The 15,635-nt window shown below is 47.0% G+C and overlaps 2 protein-coding genes across 4 annotated transcripts in view; one reads left to right on the top strand and one right to left on the bottom strand.

Annotated features, from left to right (window-relative positions):
• Positions 1-15,635, top strand: part of ZNF609 (zinc finger protein 609) — a 242,492-nt gene that overhangs the window by 222,043 nt on the left and 4,814 nt on the right. For 2 of the 3 annotated variants that reach the window (XM_045810815.2, XM_045810813.2), the window contains exon 10: positions 13,596-14,214. The exons of the other annotated variant lie outside the window; for it this stretch is intronic. The gene's annotated coding sequence lies outside the window, so the exon portion shown is untranslated. Of the gene's footprint in view, positions 1-13,595; positions 14,215-15,635 lie in introns of those variants that run through there. 3 annotated transcript variants of the gene reach the window in all.
• Positions 1-15,635, bottom strand: part of OAZ2 (ornithine decarboxylase antizyme 2) — a 30,943-nt gene that overhangs the window by 10,542 nt on the left and 4,766 nt on the right.

Here is a 15,635-nt window from a genome sequence, read left to right as displayed (position 1 = left end):
CCTCACACAGGCTGCTTTTACTGAGACTAGAAAGGTCTCTGATGACTAATCCCTACGCAAAGAGGGACCAATCCAGGGCTGCCATCACATTTAGCTAAGAAGAAATAGGAAGAAAGGTAGGAGGTGATGGCCACCTCCAGTCTAGTGGGACCGTAGAGGCTGATTTCCAGCTGCTAATTCCCTTCCCATATGAGAAAGGGACCCTGGTCAGATGCCAGGCATAAGTCATTTCGCTAGGGCTGTTCTGTGTGCCAAAGGGAGTCTACTTGCTAAGCACAATTATAAAGAAAATGACGTCACCACTCTGAATCACAGACTGAAAGCAAAACTGGGTTTTGGTTGATTCTCCACAAGAAACACACTTGTGGTGGCAGCTAGAATACCCACCTCTGAGGTCTGTTTATCTTATCGCACAACTGATACTGGTACCTCTTCTGCCAAAGGCAGGCAGAACTGCATACACTACAGAGGTGGATGGAGAGCAAGGCACTCATGCTTTAAAATTAGACCTTAATTTTACATTTTAAGTACCCTGATCTAGTTTGTAGAGTAAACTCATCACCCAGTTCCAGCCTCTCTTCCCAGGACAGAATTACTTCATTGTTAATACAGTATCAAAAGCCTGGGAAATTTTCTTAAGGCTTATCTTATACAAATCACTGTATTCTGGTACTAACAGAAAACTACCTGTTTTATTCACTTCAAGCAACAAAAGTCTTGCTCACCGACTTGGCTATTTCTGGTTTATAGCTCTCAATTAGGCTTCACAGCCTTCCGAGTCACAGCACCAACTTGAATCAGCACCGCATACTGTTTCAAAAAGGGATGAATTACTTTTTTTTTTCCAGAAATGCACATATATAACATCCTCTACCCCACTCCTCAGTCCCCCTTTTTATACTTCTGAGCAGCTCTAAGGCTAAATTTGGATTTCTTGGCAGAGTGAGGAATTACTATTATTAGTCCACACTGCTTTCTGAAGCATACCTCCAATTTGCGGGGATTCCCAACTATACTAGGAGTCTCTATCTCTCTCTGTGGGATGACCTTGAAGGTACATGGCAGGAAAACTTGCTCTCCCTACTATCCCACACTCGACAAGCCACAGTGCCAATAAATAAGGAATAACCAAAATCGTATCTTTGGGGGGAAAGAAAGAAATTCCATTACCAGGGAACCGTTCTGTGAAGATACTCAGGGTAGCTCTGATGTACTCATGTGCTCTGTCCACACCCAAGAGGAAACACCTGTAGAACCGAATGCTTCTCAAAGCCCATCAAAGATTATTATATGGATCTAAACCCAGGGCAAGGTCTTCCCCACATAATGTACTGTCACAAGGTACTAAGCCAGCGCTAGACAGAGACTGTCTTCCTGTCCCCACAAATCCAGGGACAGAAAAGCCATGAAGTCTGATTTCCTTGGACTTCAGCCTCATGTTCAAAAACCATAATAAACGTGCTTGTTCCTGTGTCGTCTTCTTCCCTGGCCTCCCCCCAATTAGGAATTTTGACAATCTGGAGGTACTAATCAGAACAAAGTGGAGAGGAGCTTTGTTTTCAAAACATACTACCGGCTCCTCTGCAACTATTTCTTCCAGGAAACCAAGCCTCCACCTCTAGAGTATTTCACTAGAGCCAGGGAAGCTAGAGAGCCCATCCCCCACCCAATGAAAGCAAAACTCCTAGCCAGCTCCCCCTCCCGTCTGTGGATACACAACACCAAGCACACAGACTGGGAAGAACATCCGGCTCTTATCGGAATCCCTAGTTAGGGCTCTACCAGGATCCTTTTAGAAAGTTAAAGGCAGGCCAGAGGAGGCTGGAAAACATGTTATGGAAACAGGATAGCCGTAACTCAAAGAAACCAGACACCCTGCACACACCACCCCACCCTACCCCACCCTACCCCACCCTACCCCCAGGCCAAAGTGGAGGAGCCTGATCCAAGGCCTTGCTCCTGCCCAGGCCCAGGCAGGCCAGCTGGCTCCTCCCTCCACCTGCCCTTCATACGGCCAAGCCCCTCAAATTACCAACACACTAAGCAAGGGCCCTCGAGATGAGCAAGCCTGTTTTGCCACTTAGGAAGCTGGAACGAATCTTAAATTAAGCAAACCCAACCCCCTCTTTTTACAATGAAGCGCACTAAGTCAGAACTGGAACTCAGGTCTCACAACCTCATAGTCAATGAAGACCCTTATGTGTTGGTTCCAAGTGCCCAATTCTCAAGGCTCAGCCTGCAAAAGACTTGGCGCCAAACAAGCTCAGTCCACAGAGCTCCAGAGAATGCCTGCTGAGACCACACCACCTTCCAAACCCCACTGTGGAGACAAAAACATAGAATAGAAAAGAAAATCCATCTCATATACCCTTTTTGTGGATTTTCCCATAGGTTCCTTTGCTTCCCTCCACCCCTGCACTTCATCCTGCCCTCTCTCATACCTGCTATCTTATCCTCATCACACACAGCTTTACCACAAGCAACACCTTTGGCATCCAGCACCATCCAACTATTTATCCGCCTCCACCTCCTCAGCTCCAGAGGGGCCAGGTAGAGAAGATGTAATAAAAGCAGGGACTGCAAAGGGACATGGATATTGCCAGTCTCAGAAAAGGAAAACAGAATGGGATTGTAGGTAAAGAAGCCTTGAGAGGTGGGGGTAATGGGTCAAATACAACCATAACAAATGAGAAAACAAGGAGTTAATTTTCTTTCTACATATAGGGAGGAAACAGAGGTGTGGGGGCTTGATAAGAGTCTGAGAATGAAAATGGCTAATGGCTGAGAACGGAGTAACTCAAGGTAGGAGAATTTAAGAGGCAGTTGTGGCTATCTTGGGTATTTCTGGACAGCACCTGAGGAAGAAAGACTAAGAAATCCCTGAAGGAAACAAGGCCCTTTTCAGTAAAGAAAGAGCTGACACTAAAGAAATATGACGGGAAAGGTCTTGGGGGGGTTGGGGGGGGAGGGGAAAGAAGGCAAATGGTTCTTAGCCCTGACTGCACATTACAAAGAATTACCCAGAGAGCTTCAAAAATATATACTAATAACCAGGCCCCACCCTAGGCCAATTACACCAGATCTTTCAAGGTGGGGTCCAGGTGATTGATTTTTCAAATGTGCAGCCAAGGCTGAGAAACACTGAGATACAAGAAAAGCTAAAAACCCAGCTGGAATATTTAAGGATGGTGCTGCTGAAGGACTGGGAAATGGCAAGTTAGAGACCATCTTAGGGAGAAGAGGAACCTTGAATGGCAGGTAGAGCCCCATGGGGGGAAAAAAAAGCAATAAGGAAGGATATGTTTGTAAAAGGAACTACAGTCTAGCTCTGGACAGACCACAGCACAATTTAAGGAGGATCTGCAGGGAACAGATCTGCTTGCAAAACAATGAGGCCCGAGTGTGGAGCAGAGGCCATAAGGCCAAATCTGGGGACAAAGGGTCTGGTGTGGAGAACTAAAGGAGCTTCAGGCTTATTTTGGAAGGGACAGCAACAAGTCTAGTGGGAAAAATGAGGAAGAAAATTCGACCCAAGTTGTAAATGGAAACTATTCTGATGTAGAAAAAGCAACTAGTGTTAAAAATTGTGAGGAATCAGGATTATGGAACAGTTTCACAGAGTTTGGGGCAGAAACACCAGGTATATTTGAAGAAGAGATGGATGACAAGGGCTGCCTTGGGAAAAAGAAGAGAGGTAGAAAGAGGAAAGCTGAGTGATCAATTCTGCCTAGTTTGGGCAAGGGGAAGTATGCAGGAGGCAAGTTTATAAAACCACTGGTGCTGTTTCAGAAAGATGTGCAGCCTTTCTCTCCAATTAATGGGAAGACTGGGGTCAGGTTTTGAGGAAGGAAACTTGCAAAGGCCCAGTATCCAGAGTATGGGGCCTGATTTTTAGGCACTGGGAAAGAGAGGGAAGTACAGGGAAAGAGAAGAGGCCTTCAACAGAAGCAGGGTGGGCTGAGTTCTGAGATCTAATGATCTAACGATGGGATTCAATTAAGAAGGGAAAAATAAGAGTAAAGAGGAGTTCCAGCTGAGAGAAAGTGTTTAAGAGGGTAGCAGTGTTCAGAAGAGTGTTGGGGGGGAATAGGATGGCAAATAGGAGTCAAGTCCGAAGTGTTTGAGAAATAAAAGGAAGAAGGTTGGGAGACAGGGAAAACGAGGCCTAAATGGGAAAGGGGTGTCGAGGGAGGAAAGATGGGAAAAGATGAAGCAGGAGTAAGGGACCAAAGTGACGGCTGGGAATCACTATAAAAACTATTAGGCCTGAGAAAACGGGGGAGGGGAAGGGTAATGAGTCCAGTTGAGAGCTGAAGGTTGGAGCCTGACTGGGGGAGGGGCGGCAGTGATAAGAGAGGGGTTTGGTTGGAGGATGCAGTTTCCTGGGAAGAGATTCAAAGGGAAGGGTTAAGTGACTTAAAGGGGGGAGGCAGAAAGATCTGGGGAAAATGGGAAATAATCTGGGGAATCTGGATGAGGGAAAAGCCCAGTTTGGGGAAAGGGGCACCCTCTGACAGGACTTAAAGGAAATGGGGACTTGACTGGAAGACTGGGTCCTGGTTTGAGGGGGGCTTTGCGGGAGCAGGAGGCCCGGATGAGGGGGATGGGCCGGACTGGAGGGAGGGGGCTAAAGGGCGGAAGGAGGCCCTGCTGCGGGGCTGGGGACTCGGACTAGGGTGGCTGAAGTGGGGAAAGGACCCAGCGGGGGCCGATAAGTCCCGCTGTGGGGGCTGGAACCGGCCGGGGGTTGGGGAAGGCCCTCTGGAGCAGATGAGGGGAGGATGGGGGCAGGGAGGATGGGGGCAGGGAGCCTGGGCCGGGCCGTTACCTGTCCTGGGTGTTTATCATCCTCGGCGGCTCTGCTCAGGGTGGGAGGAGGCGGCGCAGGGAGTGGGTAGGTGGATGAGAGGGTGGGTGTGGGGTCGCGCGCGCGCGGGGCCGATCTCTGCGGGCTAAGTCCCTGTCAGGCCGCGGGCCCAGAGCCCTCCTCCTGCCTCAGCGAGCGCCTGCCTCCAACTGACCCTCCCCGGCCGCCGCCGACGCAACCGCCCCGCCCCCGGTGCCTCATCTGCATAGCCCCACCCCAGCACCGCACGGTGTCCTGGGAAACTGGGGCCCACAACAAAGGGCAAAGCCCGGCCCCGCCTCCGCGCAGGCGCACCAGGGGCTGGGGGGGAGGGGCTGCTGGGGTCTGGATGAGAAGCGGCCTTCGCGGGTAGCTGTGGTCCCGGCGGTGGCCTTAGCTGTGCGGCATGAAGTTTGGTTGTATTTTAAGTAGAGTGTTCTGAGCATTGACCCAACCTAGTCATCGTCCCTACCCCTCGTTTGCGTGGGGCCAAGCAGAGGTGTGTCATCTGTAGGCCCTGGGAGGATATTTTATTATACAAAACAAAATCAAATCCAAGAGTAGTACATACATACATATTAGCGCCATTCCCAGACTGAGCCCGGGTGCACAGATCTCAGTCACCTCAGCTCTTAACGCAGATCAGTAACCTCAGCTGCCCCCCGAGATCAACAGTCTCTGCACCTGACAGACATCTCAGGTCAATGGTCAAGGTCTGACACTAGCTGGTGGTCATCTGAAGCCAAATCTCTGTGGGTCAGAATCACAGCCACCTGACAGCAGTGGGGGAAGGCACCGTGGCTAACTTGTTCACAGCCGCTTGAGATCAGTCATGCAAGGTTCACAGTCACCTCCATTCACTATCCCTGCTGGTCCTTCTCACAGGTTAGTGACAACAGGTCACAATCACTGTGCACAGACCTCTCAGATCACAGTCATTGCAAGCCACAGACATGGGCACCTCAACACAATCTGTTCATAGTCAAGCCAGACCGCAAACAAGAGCGGTCACATCATCTTAGCTCACACTGGGCTGCTGTCACCTCAAATCCCATTCATTCACTTAAACAAATAATTATTGAGCAGCTACTTACTATGTGCTCCAGACATGTGCTCAATACTCAATGATGAAAACTCGATTAGGCAAAATTCTTGCCTCAGATGTCACAATCTAGTCAGAGAGACACTGAGAGGCTGAGGGAAGTAAATGTTCAACCTGAGACCACAGAGATAATAACTAGGGAATTATGGATGGCTTCACAGAAAGGGTGATGACAATCACTCCAAATCAGAGGTTACCATGACTCCTAGTTCATTATGGCCCCAAATCACGAGTGTCTCCCATCAGACTCTCAGGACACCATTACTCTACTTCACAAACAAGATGCTTTTGGTTTTTAGGTGATGGGGAGACAGGGATAGAAGAAAGGTTGGAGCTATGAAACAAAGGATTTTCAGGAAAAATCAAACTAGTAAATGATACCAGAACTGCCCAAATTATAGGGTGCCTGGGTGGTTCAGCCCGTTAAGCATCTGCCTTCAGCTCACGTCATGATCCTGGAGTCCTGCTCAGCGGAAAGTCTGCTTCTCTCTCTCCCTCTGCACTGTCCCCTGCCCCCCCCCCAACAGCACGCACTCACGCTCTAGCGCTCTCTCTCTCAAATAAACTCTTAAAAAAGGGGTGGGGGGAACTGCCCAGATTATGACTAGAGGCTCCCATATCATGGCTCACTTTAGATCTTCAACCTTGTCTCCTTGGCTATCCCTACCTGCACTTCCAAGTTCAGGTCAGGAATGTTCTTACCCCAGTACAAAGCAGAACTGAACAATGAAACCCAGCCGTGACCTACCCCATCTTGTAATCCAAGAGACCTGGAACTCAAAGGGAACTGGGATGGTTCGTTTCTGCCAGCCCATCCCTGGACAAGCAACCTTTTGGCCTGAAGGACAGTTTCTGACCAATCAGCAAATACTAAGAACTCACCATGTCAATAACAGGGGCTATTTATTGAACATCACGTTGACGCACTAATTTTTACAATAGCTCCCCCCTCCCATCTCACAGAGGAAAGGAAACCTCAGGGAGATTTTGCCAATATTTACTGAAGGCCTATGCATACCAAGCTAGTTAATTTATTTGCTCTAATTCAAAATTAGTTAGGGTAGAGTTAGAATTTGGACCCCGGGGATGCCTGGGTGGCTCAGTCGGTGAAGCATCTGCCTTCAGCTCAGGTCATGATCCCAGGACCCTGGGATCAAGTCCCGCATCAGGCTCCTTGCTCAGTGAGGAGAGCCTGCTTCTCCCTCTGCCTCCCACCCCCTGCTTGTGCTCTCTCGCTCATGCTCTTTCTGACAAATAAATAAATAAAATCTTAAAGAAAAAAAAAAAAGAATTTGGACCCCAAGTTGCCTGATCCTGTGCTTTGGTCTTGCTGTTTGTAGGAGTGACCATCCTGATGGCCACCTGGCCAGCAAGTGAAAATACCACAAAAACGGGAAGCCACCTTCTCTAACTTGAGCTGTCTAATATGATAGCCACTAGCCACATGTGGCTATTTAAACTTGAGTTAATTAAAATGATAAGGCTAAAAATTTAGCCTCTCAATCCCATTCACCACATTTCATGTGCTTAATAATCACATGTGGCTGGTGGTTACAGTGCAGATGTTCCATCAACACAGAAAGTTCTGAACAGCACTGTATCCTGTCATTCCCCTATCCCTATTTACCTCAGCCATCAGGTTTGAGTTCCTGCTCACTTGGTATCACCTCCATCCTTGTCCTCCCACTGACCAGATGCTCCTAGCTCCCTGCCCTCAGCCACGTCCTTCTCTGCAACCTGTGATCTGCAAATTCCTCCATGTCCTCAGCCTTTTCTCAGTATGCTGCCTTCACCTCCTTGCCTTACCTGAAACTTTGCTATCCCCTTAGTCTTTAGCAGCCCTCTTAAGTGAATGCTATTTTCCTCTTATTCTCCTGTATCTCAGAGTCAGGAAGTGGGTAAATATATTCCTCTCCTGCCCCGAACGCCATTTCTTTTTTTTTTTTTAAGATTTTATTTATTTATTTAACAGAGAGAGACAGCCAGCGAGAGAGGGAACACAAGCAGGGGGAGTGGGAGAGGAAGAAGCAGGCTCCCAGCGGAAGAGCCTGACGTGGGGCTCGATCCCAGAACGCCGGGATCACGCCCCGAGCCGAAGGAAGACGCTTAACGACTGAGCCACCCAGGCGCCCCTCGAACGCCATTTCTAAACCAGTGCTTCCCCCACTCCTCCTACGAAAGCCCTGTTCCTTTGAAGCTTCACCATCTGGACATACCATCTTGTTTAATGTTATCAATCAACCTGGTCGCTCACAGCCCATCACTTAGCTCTTGGCTCGCTGACTGTCGGTCCACCCTATATTTTGTTATATTTGGTGAGCTCCACATCCATGTGATGGCCTCTCCATCACTTCCCTGACCACCTCATCTCCAGTGACACTTTTCACAGTCCACAGCAGCTGCTTACTCCTGTGGTCACACCCTCAACTTTGACCCCACTAGAAGTCATTCCAAGGTGGAGACTCTCCAGCCACAACCTTTTCCTTAATTAAGTCTCCCTCAACAGTTCTTTGACCTTTATCATGAGTTCTGATCCCCTATCCTCACTAATGTCTCAATTCTCATTAGACCCATTTTTCATGTTCCTTCTTTATTACCTTCATTTCCATCCTCCATTACTACAACCACTCTCTTGCCCTCTTTCCTCCAGTCATGCTGGCCCGGCAAAACCCCTATCTGGCTGAATCCACCATCTGCCTTCCCAGGGCTTCTGCTAGAGCAAAACCACACCTCCAGGCAGATTACCTTCATTTTATGCTCACGATCCTAACCTCAAACAGATTTTCAACAATGCCTGGGAATGCCTACAACTCTTCTCCAATAAGTTTGCTTTTCCACTCTCCGAGACAACTTGTATACTGATTCTCTCTCTGTAAAACGTCTTCCCCTCTCATCTTCACTGACGACATAGGTTAAGTGGGTTTTTTTCCAGCTGTATTGAGATCTAATTGGCATATAACATTCTATTCGGTTGGGTGTACAACATGATGACTGGATGCATAGCAATGCCCTAGCCTCTTTTGTTGCTGAGGAAACAGAAGCAAAGGGGAGCTTCCTCTTATTCCTAACATAACCTGCAAACCTATCTGCCTTGGCATCCTCCGGTGTCTCTCCCTGCCTTGTACTCTGAGCAATGTCCCCTGCCTCACAAGCCCACCACAGGAGCCATGGGGCCCGCCCTCTCTCCACTTCTCAAGAACCTGGCTCCTCCAATCTAATCTTTCCCATCAGCACACGAGCACACGCTCCAATCCTTGAAAACTAACATCACAGCCATTCTGGAAAACAATTTGGCAATTTCTTAGAAAACAAACTGGGTAAGGGCACCTGGGTGGCTCAGTCAGTTGAGCTTCTGACTCTTGATTTCAGCTCAGGTCATGATCTCAGGGTCGTGAGATCAAGCCCCACGTCGGGCTCCATGCTCAGTGCAGAGCCTGCTTGGGATTCTCTACTTCTCCCTCTGCCCCTCACCCGTTCCTGCTCTCTCTCTCCCTCTAAAATAAATAAATAATACCTTAAAAAAAAAAAAAAGCTGCCTGCACAACTACCCGATGACCCAGGAATTGCACTCCTGGGTACTTGTTCCAGAGAAATGAAAACATCTTCACATAAAAACCTGTGCACGTATGCTCATTGCAGCTTTATTCATTATTACCAAGAATTGGAATCAGCCCAGATGTCCTTCAGCAGGGGAGTGATTAAACACAATGTGCCACATCCACACCACGGGCTACTCATCAGCCCTAAGAAAGGCTGAGCTGTTGACTGATATGTGTAACAACCTGGATGAATCTCTCGGGAACTATGCTGACTGCAAAAAGGTTCTATGCTATATGATTCCACTTATATAACATTTGGAAATGACAATATTTTAGAAATAGAGGACAAATGAGTGACTGGCAGCGGTTTGGGATGGGGTGGGGGGAGGTGGGAGGGTGGGCACGGTTATAAAGGGGCAACACTGAGGGATGCTGGTGGTGACAGAACTGCTCAGCATCGGGGCACCTGGGTGGCTCAGTCGGGAAGCATCTGCCTTCAGCTAGGTTCATGATCTCAGGGTCCTGGGATCAAGTCCCGCCTCAAGCTCTCTACTCAGCAGGGGCCTGCTTCTCCCTCTGCCTGTGCTGACAAATGAAGGGCAGGGGAAAGGAGGGGAAGGGGGAGAAGAAAAGAAAGAGAAAGAGAAAAAAGGAAAGAAAAGAAGGAAGGAAGAGAAGGAAGGAAGGGAGAGAAAGAAAAAAGGAAGGAAAGAAGGAAGGAAAGGAAGAAAAGAAAAAAGAAAGAAAAGAGAAAGAGAAAAAAGGAAAGAAAGAAGGAAAGAAACTGGACAACGTGTATCAGGGATCTCTCTGTATTATTTCTTACAACTGCCTGTGATTCTATAATTACCTCAATAAAATGTTCAATTCGAGAAAATATATATATAATGTGGTAAGTTGGCACTGAGGTAAAATTATATATGTAAATATAATAAAAATGTATTTAACAATAACAACAAAAAAGCTATGAGTGGGGTGCCTCACTGGCTCAGTTAGTAGAGCAGGCAACTCTTGATTTTGGGGTTGTGGGTTCAAGCCCCATGCTGGATACAGAGTTTACTTTAAAAAAAGAAATTGAAAAAAAAAAAAAACCAAAAAACAAAAGCTATGCATTAGGTTACGGGGTAGAAGAATATTCTAGTCCCTAGGCACTGCTTTTGCAAATACGACAGTGACAAACTCAAGGGAACAAAAACACTTAAGTATGAGGAGAATATATGACAAGAGGTATGAAGGAGGCTAGAGGAGTGATCAGTGGACCCTATTTAGGGAACCAGTGTCTGTAGGATCTCATTTTATTTTATTTATTTATTTTTAAGATTTTATTTACTTATTTGACAGAGAGAGAGACAGACAGCAAGAGAGGAAACACAGGCAGGGGGAGGGGAGAGGAAGAAGCAGGCTCCCAGCGGAGGAGCCTGATGTGGGGCTCGATCCCAGAACGCCGGGATCACGCCCTGAGCCAAAGGCAGACGCTTAACGACTGAGCCACCCAGGTGCCCCTGTAGGATCTCATTTTAAAAAGCTACATGGTGCCACGTGGCTCAGACAAATCTGAGCCTGGCCTCTGCCCGGCTGCAGGACTTTAGAACAGTCATATGGCTACTAAAGGCCTGTCTCTCCTCTGTGAAAAACAGGGGGGCCACAGCACCCGCCCTCCAAGACTACCATGGGGATTAAATAATGTATGTGAAAGCACCTAGCCCAGCATCTAGAAGATGTGCCAGAAATGTAAATTCAGTCCCAATTCTCTCTGAATAAAAATCTGCTCTCCAGAAAGAATCTAATAAAAACTAATTTATAATGATAAAATTCATGAGTGCTTACTGATGCATGAAAAGAAAGGAAGGGGGAAAAAAACAAAAATTAAAAAAATAAAAATAAATAAAAAGAGGGGCACCTGGGTGGCTCGGTTGGTTAAGCATTTGCCTTTGGCTCAGGTTGTGATCTCAGGGTCCTGGGATAGGGCCCTGCATAGGGCTCCCTGCTCAGGGGGAGTCTGCTTCTCCCTCGCCCTCTCCCTCTGCCACTCCCCCCTGCTCGTGCTTGCAGTCGCGTATGCGCGCTCGCGCTCTCTCTCTCTCTCTTGCAAATAATAAAATAAAAAATAAAAAGAGAGAAAAGAAATAAAAGGAAAAAACCTTCATTGATCACCTTTGGAGAATTCAAAGGAACCAACTCATTTTTCTGAAAAGTGGTAAATAAAGGAAGAGAATCAAGTCAAGCATTTAACTTGTCTTTCTTATATGAACTGCACTTTGGGTTAACAAAATTGCTGATGTGAGATAATTACTCTGAAAACTGCTAAGAGTAAGAAACAAGCATTCAATCCGATTTTCATTAAAACACACCTCAAAGTAACCAATTAGGTAACAGAAGAAGTAATAACAGCACATCATCATTTTGTAAACCCTCACTGAAATCAAGATCACCAGTATCTGTAATGTTACAAAGGAAAGACACTTGAAGGTTAGGGGCTTCCTGATGGAAGGATACAGCGCTACCTATGAAGTATTCTTGACAAAAACTTGAACCTGAATCAGAACAAGCCTTCATATCCATCTACAGTTTACAGAAAATGAAAGGAGACAGAGGAACCAGTTAAATGTTACCATAGGAATGCAATCAGCAAAATCCTGAATGTAGCAAATTAAAAAAAAAAGTATTTATTTATTTTACAGAGAGAGAGAGGGCATGAAAGAGTGCATGAATAGTGGGAGGAGGAGAAGGAGAGGGAGAGAATCTCAAGCAGAATCCCCACTGAGCTCAGAGCCCCACACAGGGCTCAACTCCATCACCCCGTGAGATCACAACCTGAGCCAAAATCACGAGTTGGAGGCTTGACAGACCCAGGCGGCCTGAATGTAGGACATTTCTAAAGAACAAAAATCTCTCTGGGGTGCCTGGGTGGATCAGTTGGTTAAATATCTGCCTGAAGCTCAGATTGTGATCCCAGGGTCCTGGGATCCAGCCCCACATCAGGCTTCCTGGCTCAGCAGGGAGTATGCTTCTCCCTTTCACTCTCCCTCTATGCTCTCCCTCTCTCAAATAAATAAATAAAATCTTTAAAACAAAACTTATTTCTTCACCAAAAAGGGGGTGATGGAGAAGTGGGGAGGGAAAATCTGTAGATTAAAATAAATTTAAAAGAGTTGTCCACCAAATGTAACATGTAGCCCTTTGGGGATGGTAATCTAGAGACCTTATGACAGGATATATGACAAGCATGACGATCTGACGTCTCTATTAAATGGCTCTAACCTCCCATGCCCAAACCCTTGATTCCACCTGCCCCCTTAAACCTGGTCCTCCCCCAGGGTTGTCCGTGTTACCCATCTTCACAAATGGCCCCCCCACCATCGAGGATGCTCAGGGAGCTACCTACGTGTCATTACAATTCCTCTTTCCTTCGCCCCTCCCCTCTTGTTATCCAACCCATCATAACAAGTCCTGCCACTTCTGTCTCAAAAGGGGCATATTTCTTCTCCATCTCTTCTGCCCTGATCCAACCCACCACCGTCACTTGCTCCGATCACTGCAGCCTCCAAACGACCTCCTGTCTCCTTTCTCACCCTAGTCTAATCCATTCCCCTCAATACAGCCAGGATGATTCATATTTCAAGTATTTTTTTAAAATATAGGTAGGCGGGCAGAGGGAGAACTGGATGAGGGTGGTCAAAAAGCACCAACTTTCAGGGGGCGCCTGGGTGGCACAGTCGTTAAGCGTCTGCCTTGGGCTCAGGGCGTGATCCCGGCGTTCTGGGATCGAGCCCCACATCGGGCTCCTCTGCTGGAAGCCTGCTTCTTCCTCTCCCACTCCCCTGCTTGTGTTCCCTCTCTCACTGTCTCTGTCAAATAAATAAATAAAATCTTTAAAAAAAAAAAAAAGCACCAACTTTCAATTATAAGATAAATACGTGCTAGGGGTGTGGCGTATGACGCGATGGCTCTACTCAACACCGCTGCGGGCTGTACGGGAAGCTGTACAGGAAGGAGAGCGGATCCCAAGAGTTCTCATCACAAGGAGAAAAAAAATACATCTATATGTATCTAGATCTATAGATATAGATATTTGTATTGTTTTTTGTGTTTTTTTAAATATCTCTAGGAGATGACAGATGTGAACTCAATTTACCTCGACAACCACTTCACAATGTACGGCACCCACGTCATACGCTGAACACCTTCAACTAGCACAGTGCTGTATGTCGGTTACAACGCCGTAAACCCAGAAAACCAAACACACGGAAATCACAACCCTTTTACACCGTTGGTGGGAATGCAGGCTGGTGCAGCCACTCTGGAAAACAGCATGGAGGTTCCTCGAGATGTTAAAAATAGAGCTACCTTACCACCCAGCAATTGCACTAGTAGGTATTTACACCAAAGATACAAATGTAGCAATTCGAAGGGGCACCTGCAATGCCCACAATAGCTAAACTATGGAAAGAGCCCAGGTGTCCGTCGACGGATGAATGGATAAAGAAGATGTGGTTCATATATACAATAGAATATTATTCAGCCATCAGAAAGGATGATTACCCAACATTTGCATCGACGTGGATGGAACTGGAGGGGATTATGCTAAGTGAAATAAGTCAAGACAATTATCGTATGGTTTCACTCATGTGGAACATAAGGAATAGTGCAAAGGTCCACAGGGGAAGGGAGGGAAAACTGAATGGGAAGAAATCAGAGAGGGAGACAAACCACGAGAGACTCTGGACGCCCGGAGACAAACCAAGGGTTTCAGAGGGGACGGGGATGGCGGGGATGGGGGGGATGGTGTAACCTGGTGATGGGTATTACGAGGGCACGTGTTGTGATGAGCCCTGGGTGATATACGCAACTGATGAGTCGTTGAATGCTACATTGAAAACTAATGATGTACTTACTACATGTTGGCTAACTGAACATAATAAAAACAATCATGTTGAGCCCAAACACAACGTACCATGTGCCAGAAATGAGCTTATTCCTGCTCAGAGAAAAATATACTAGCTATTCATCCCAAAAAGAAAGAAAGATAGATAGGTAAAAATCAGAATATAGATCATGTTGTTTCTGTACTTTAAACCCTCCAGTGGCTTCCTAACTCACTTGTAGTAAAATCTAAATTCCTCACCACTCCTGCATACAAGACTCTGAGGACCTGAGCCTTCAATCCCCTCCAGCTGCTTCCCACGCCCTTCTCCTTCCTGGAGCAACTCTGGCTTCTTTTCAGGGTCTCAAACAAGACAAGCTCAGGGCACTTACTCTGCTCTTGGCCCAGACCACGCTTTCGCCAGCTCTTCATTAGGCTGGCTCCCCATCCTGGAGCTCTCACCTGAAATGCCACCTCCTCGGGGAGCCCCGGGCATTCCCTTCACTGCAACCGTCACATCTGCCATCCTCAGTCCCTTGTTTCCTCACAATGTCTTGCGTCCTTCAGACTGGAAGCTCTTGAAGGGTGAGAAGCAAAGAGCCCGGGCTACAGTGGGCACTCGGTGATTATTTTTTTATTGTGGTAAAATTCAGTGAATACTTTGTGAAGCAGGAAAACTCATGGCAGAGTTGGAGAGACATGACCTAACATATACGAAACAACTGGAAGTAAACGCAGCTGGCGTAATTAGTGCAAAAGTGGGTTGCTTGGCCTCTGAGTGCAGGAGTTTAGAAGAATTAGCATCAGCTTCTTTGCTAAGAACAAAAGACAATTCAAATACCACTTTTCAAGGTGAAAATAGAGCCAGAGGTACTAAAAAAGAAGACAAACATAAAGGTTTTAAAAGGCTCAAGCAAGAAGATTAGGACTCCAAGTGACTGACATTTTGTCTTCTGTTCCCCCCAGGGTTATGCCAACACTGCCTTTGGAAACTATAGAAGGTTTCAGGCCTACGAGTCAGAAAACCTGAGAGTCCCGGTTCTCCCCCTTTTCCTGGTTGTTGATCTTGAGCAAGACACCCGAGCTCTTTGTGCCTGAGTTTCTCAGCTACAATCTGAGTTTGGAAAGAACACTCTTTCCAGCTCTCAAGACTCTAGGCTTCCAAGCGGCCCCTTTGCCAAGGTCAAGCTACACAGACACAGAAATCACTGAAGGGGAAAAAGACTGGGATTGAAGAGTCCTCTCACCCATGTCCTGGCACCACCCGGGGTGTGGCAGGAGAAA

Source organism: Ursus americanus, chromosome 28, assembly GCF_024610735.1.
Source record: "Ursus americanus isolate L20-20 chromosome 28, mUrsAme1.1.p, whole genome shotgun sequence".
Classification (NCBI taxonomy): domain Eukaryota; kingdom Metazoa; phylum Chordata; class Mammalia; order Carnivora; family Ursidae; genus Ursus; species Ursus americanus.
Note: the sequence above shows the minus strand (reverse complement) of the source record. Positions and strands in the feature narration are given on the sequence as shown.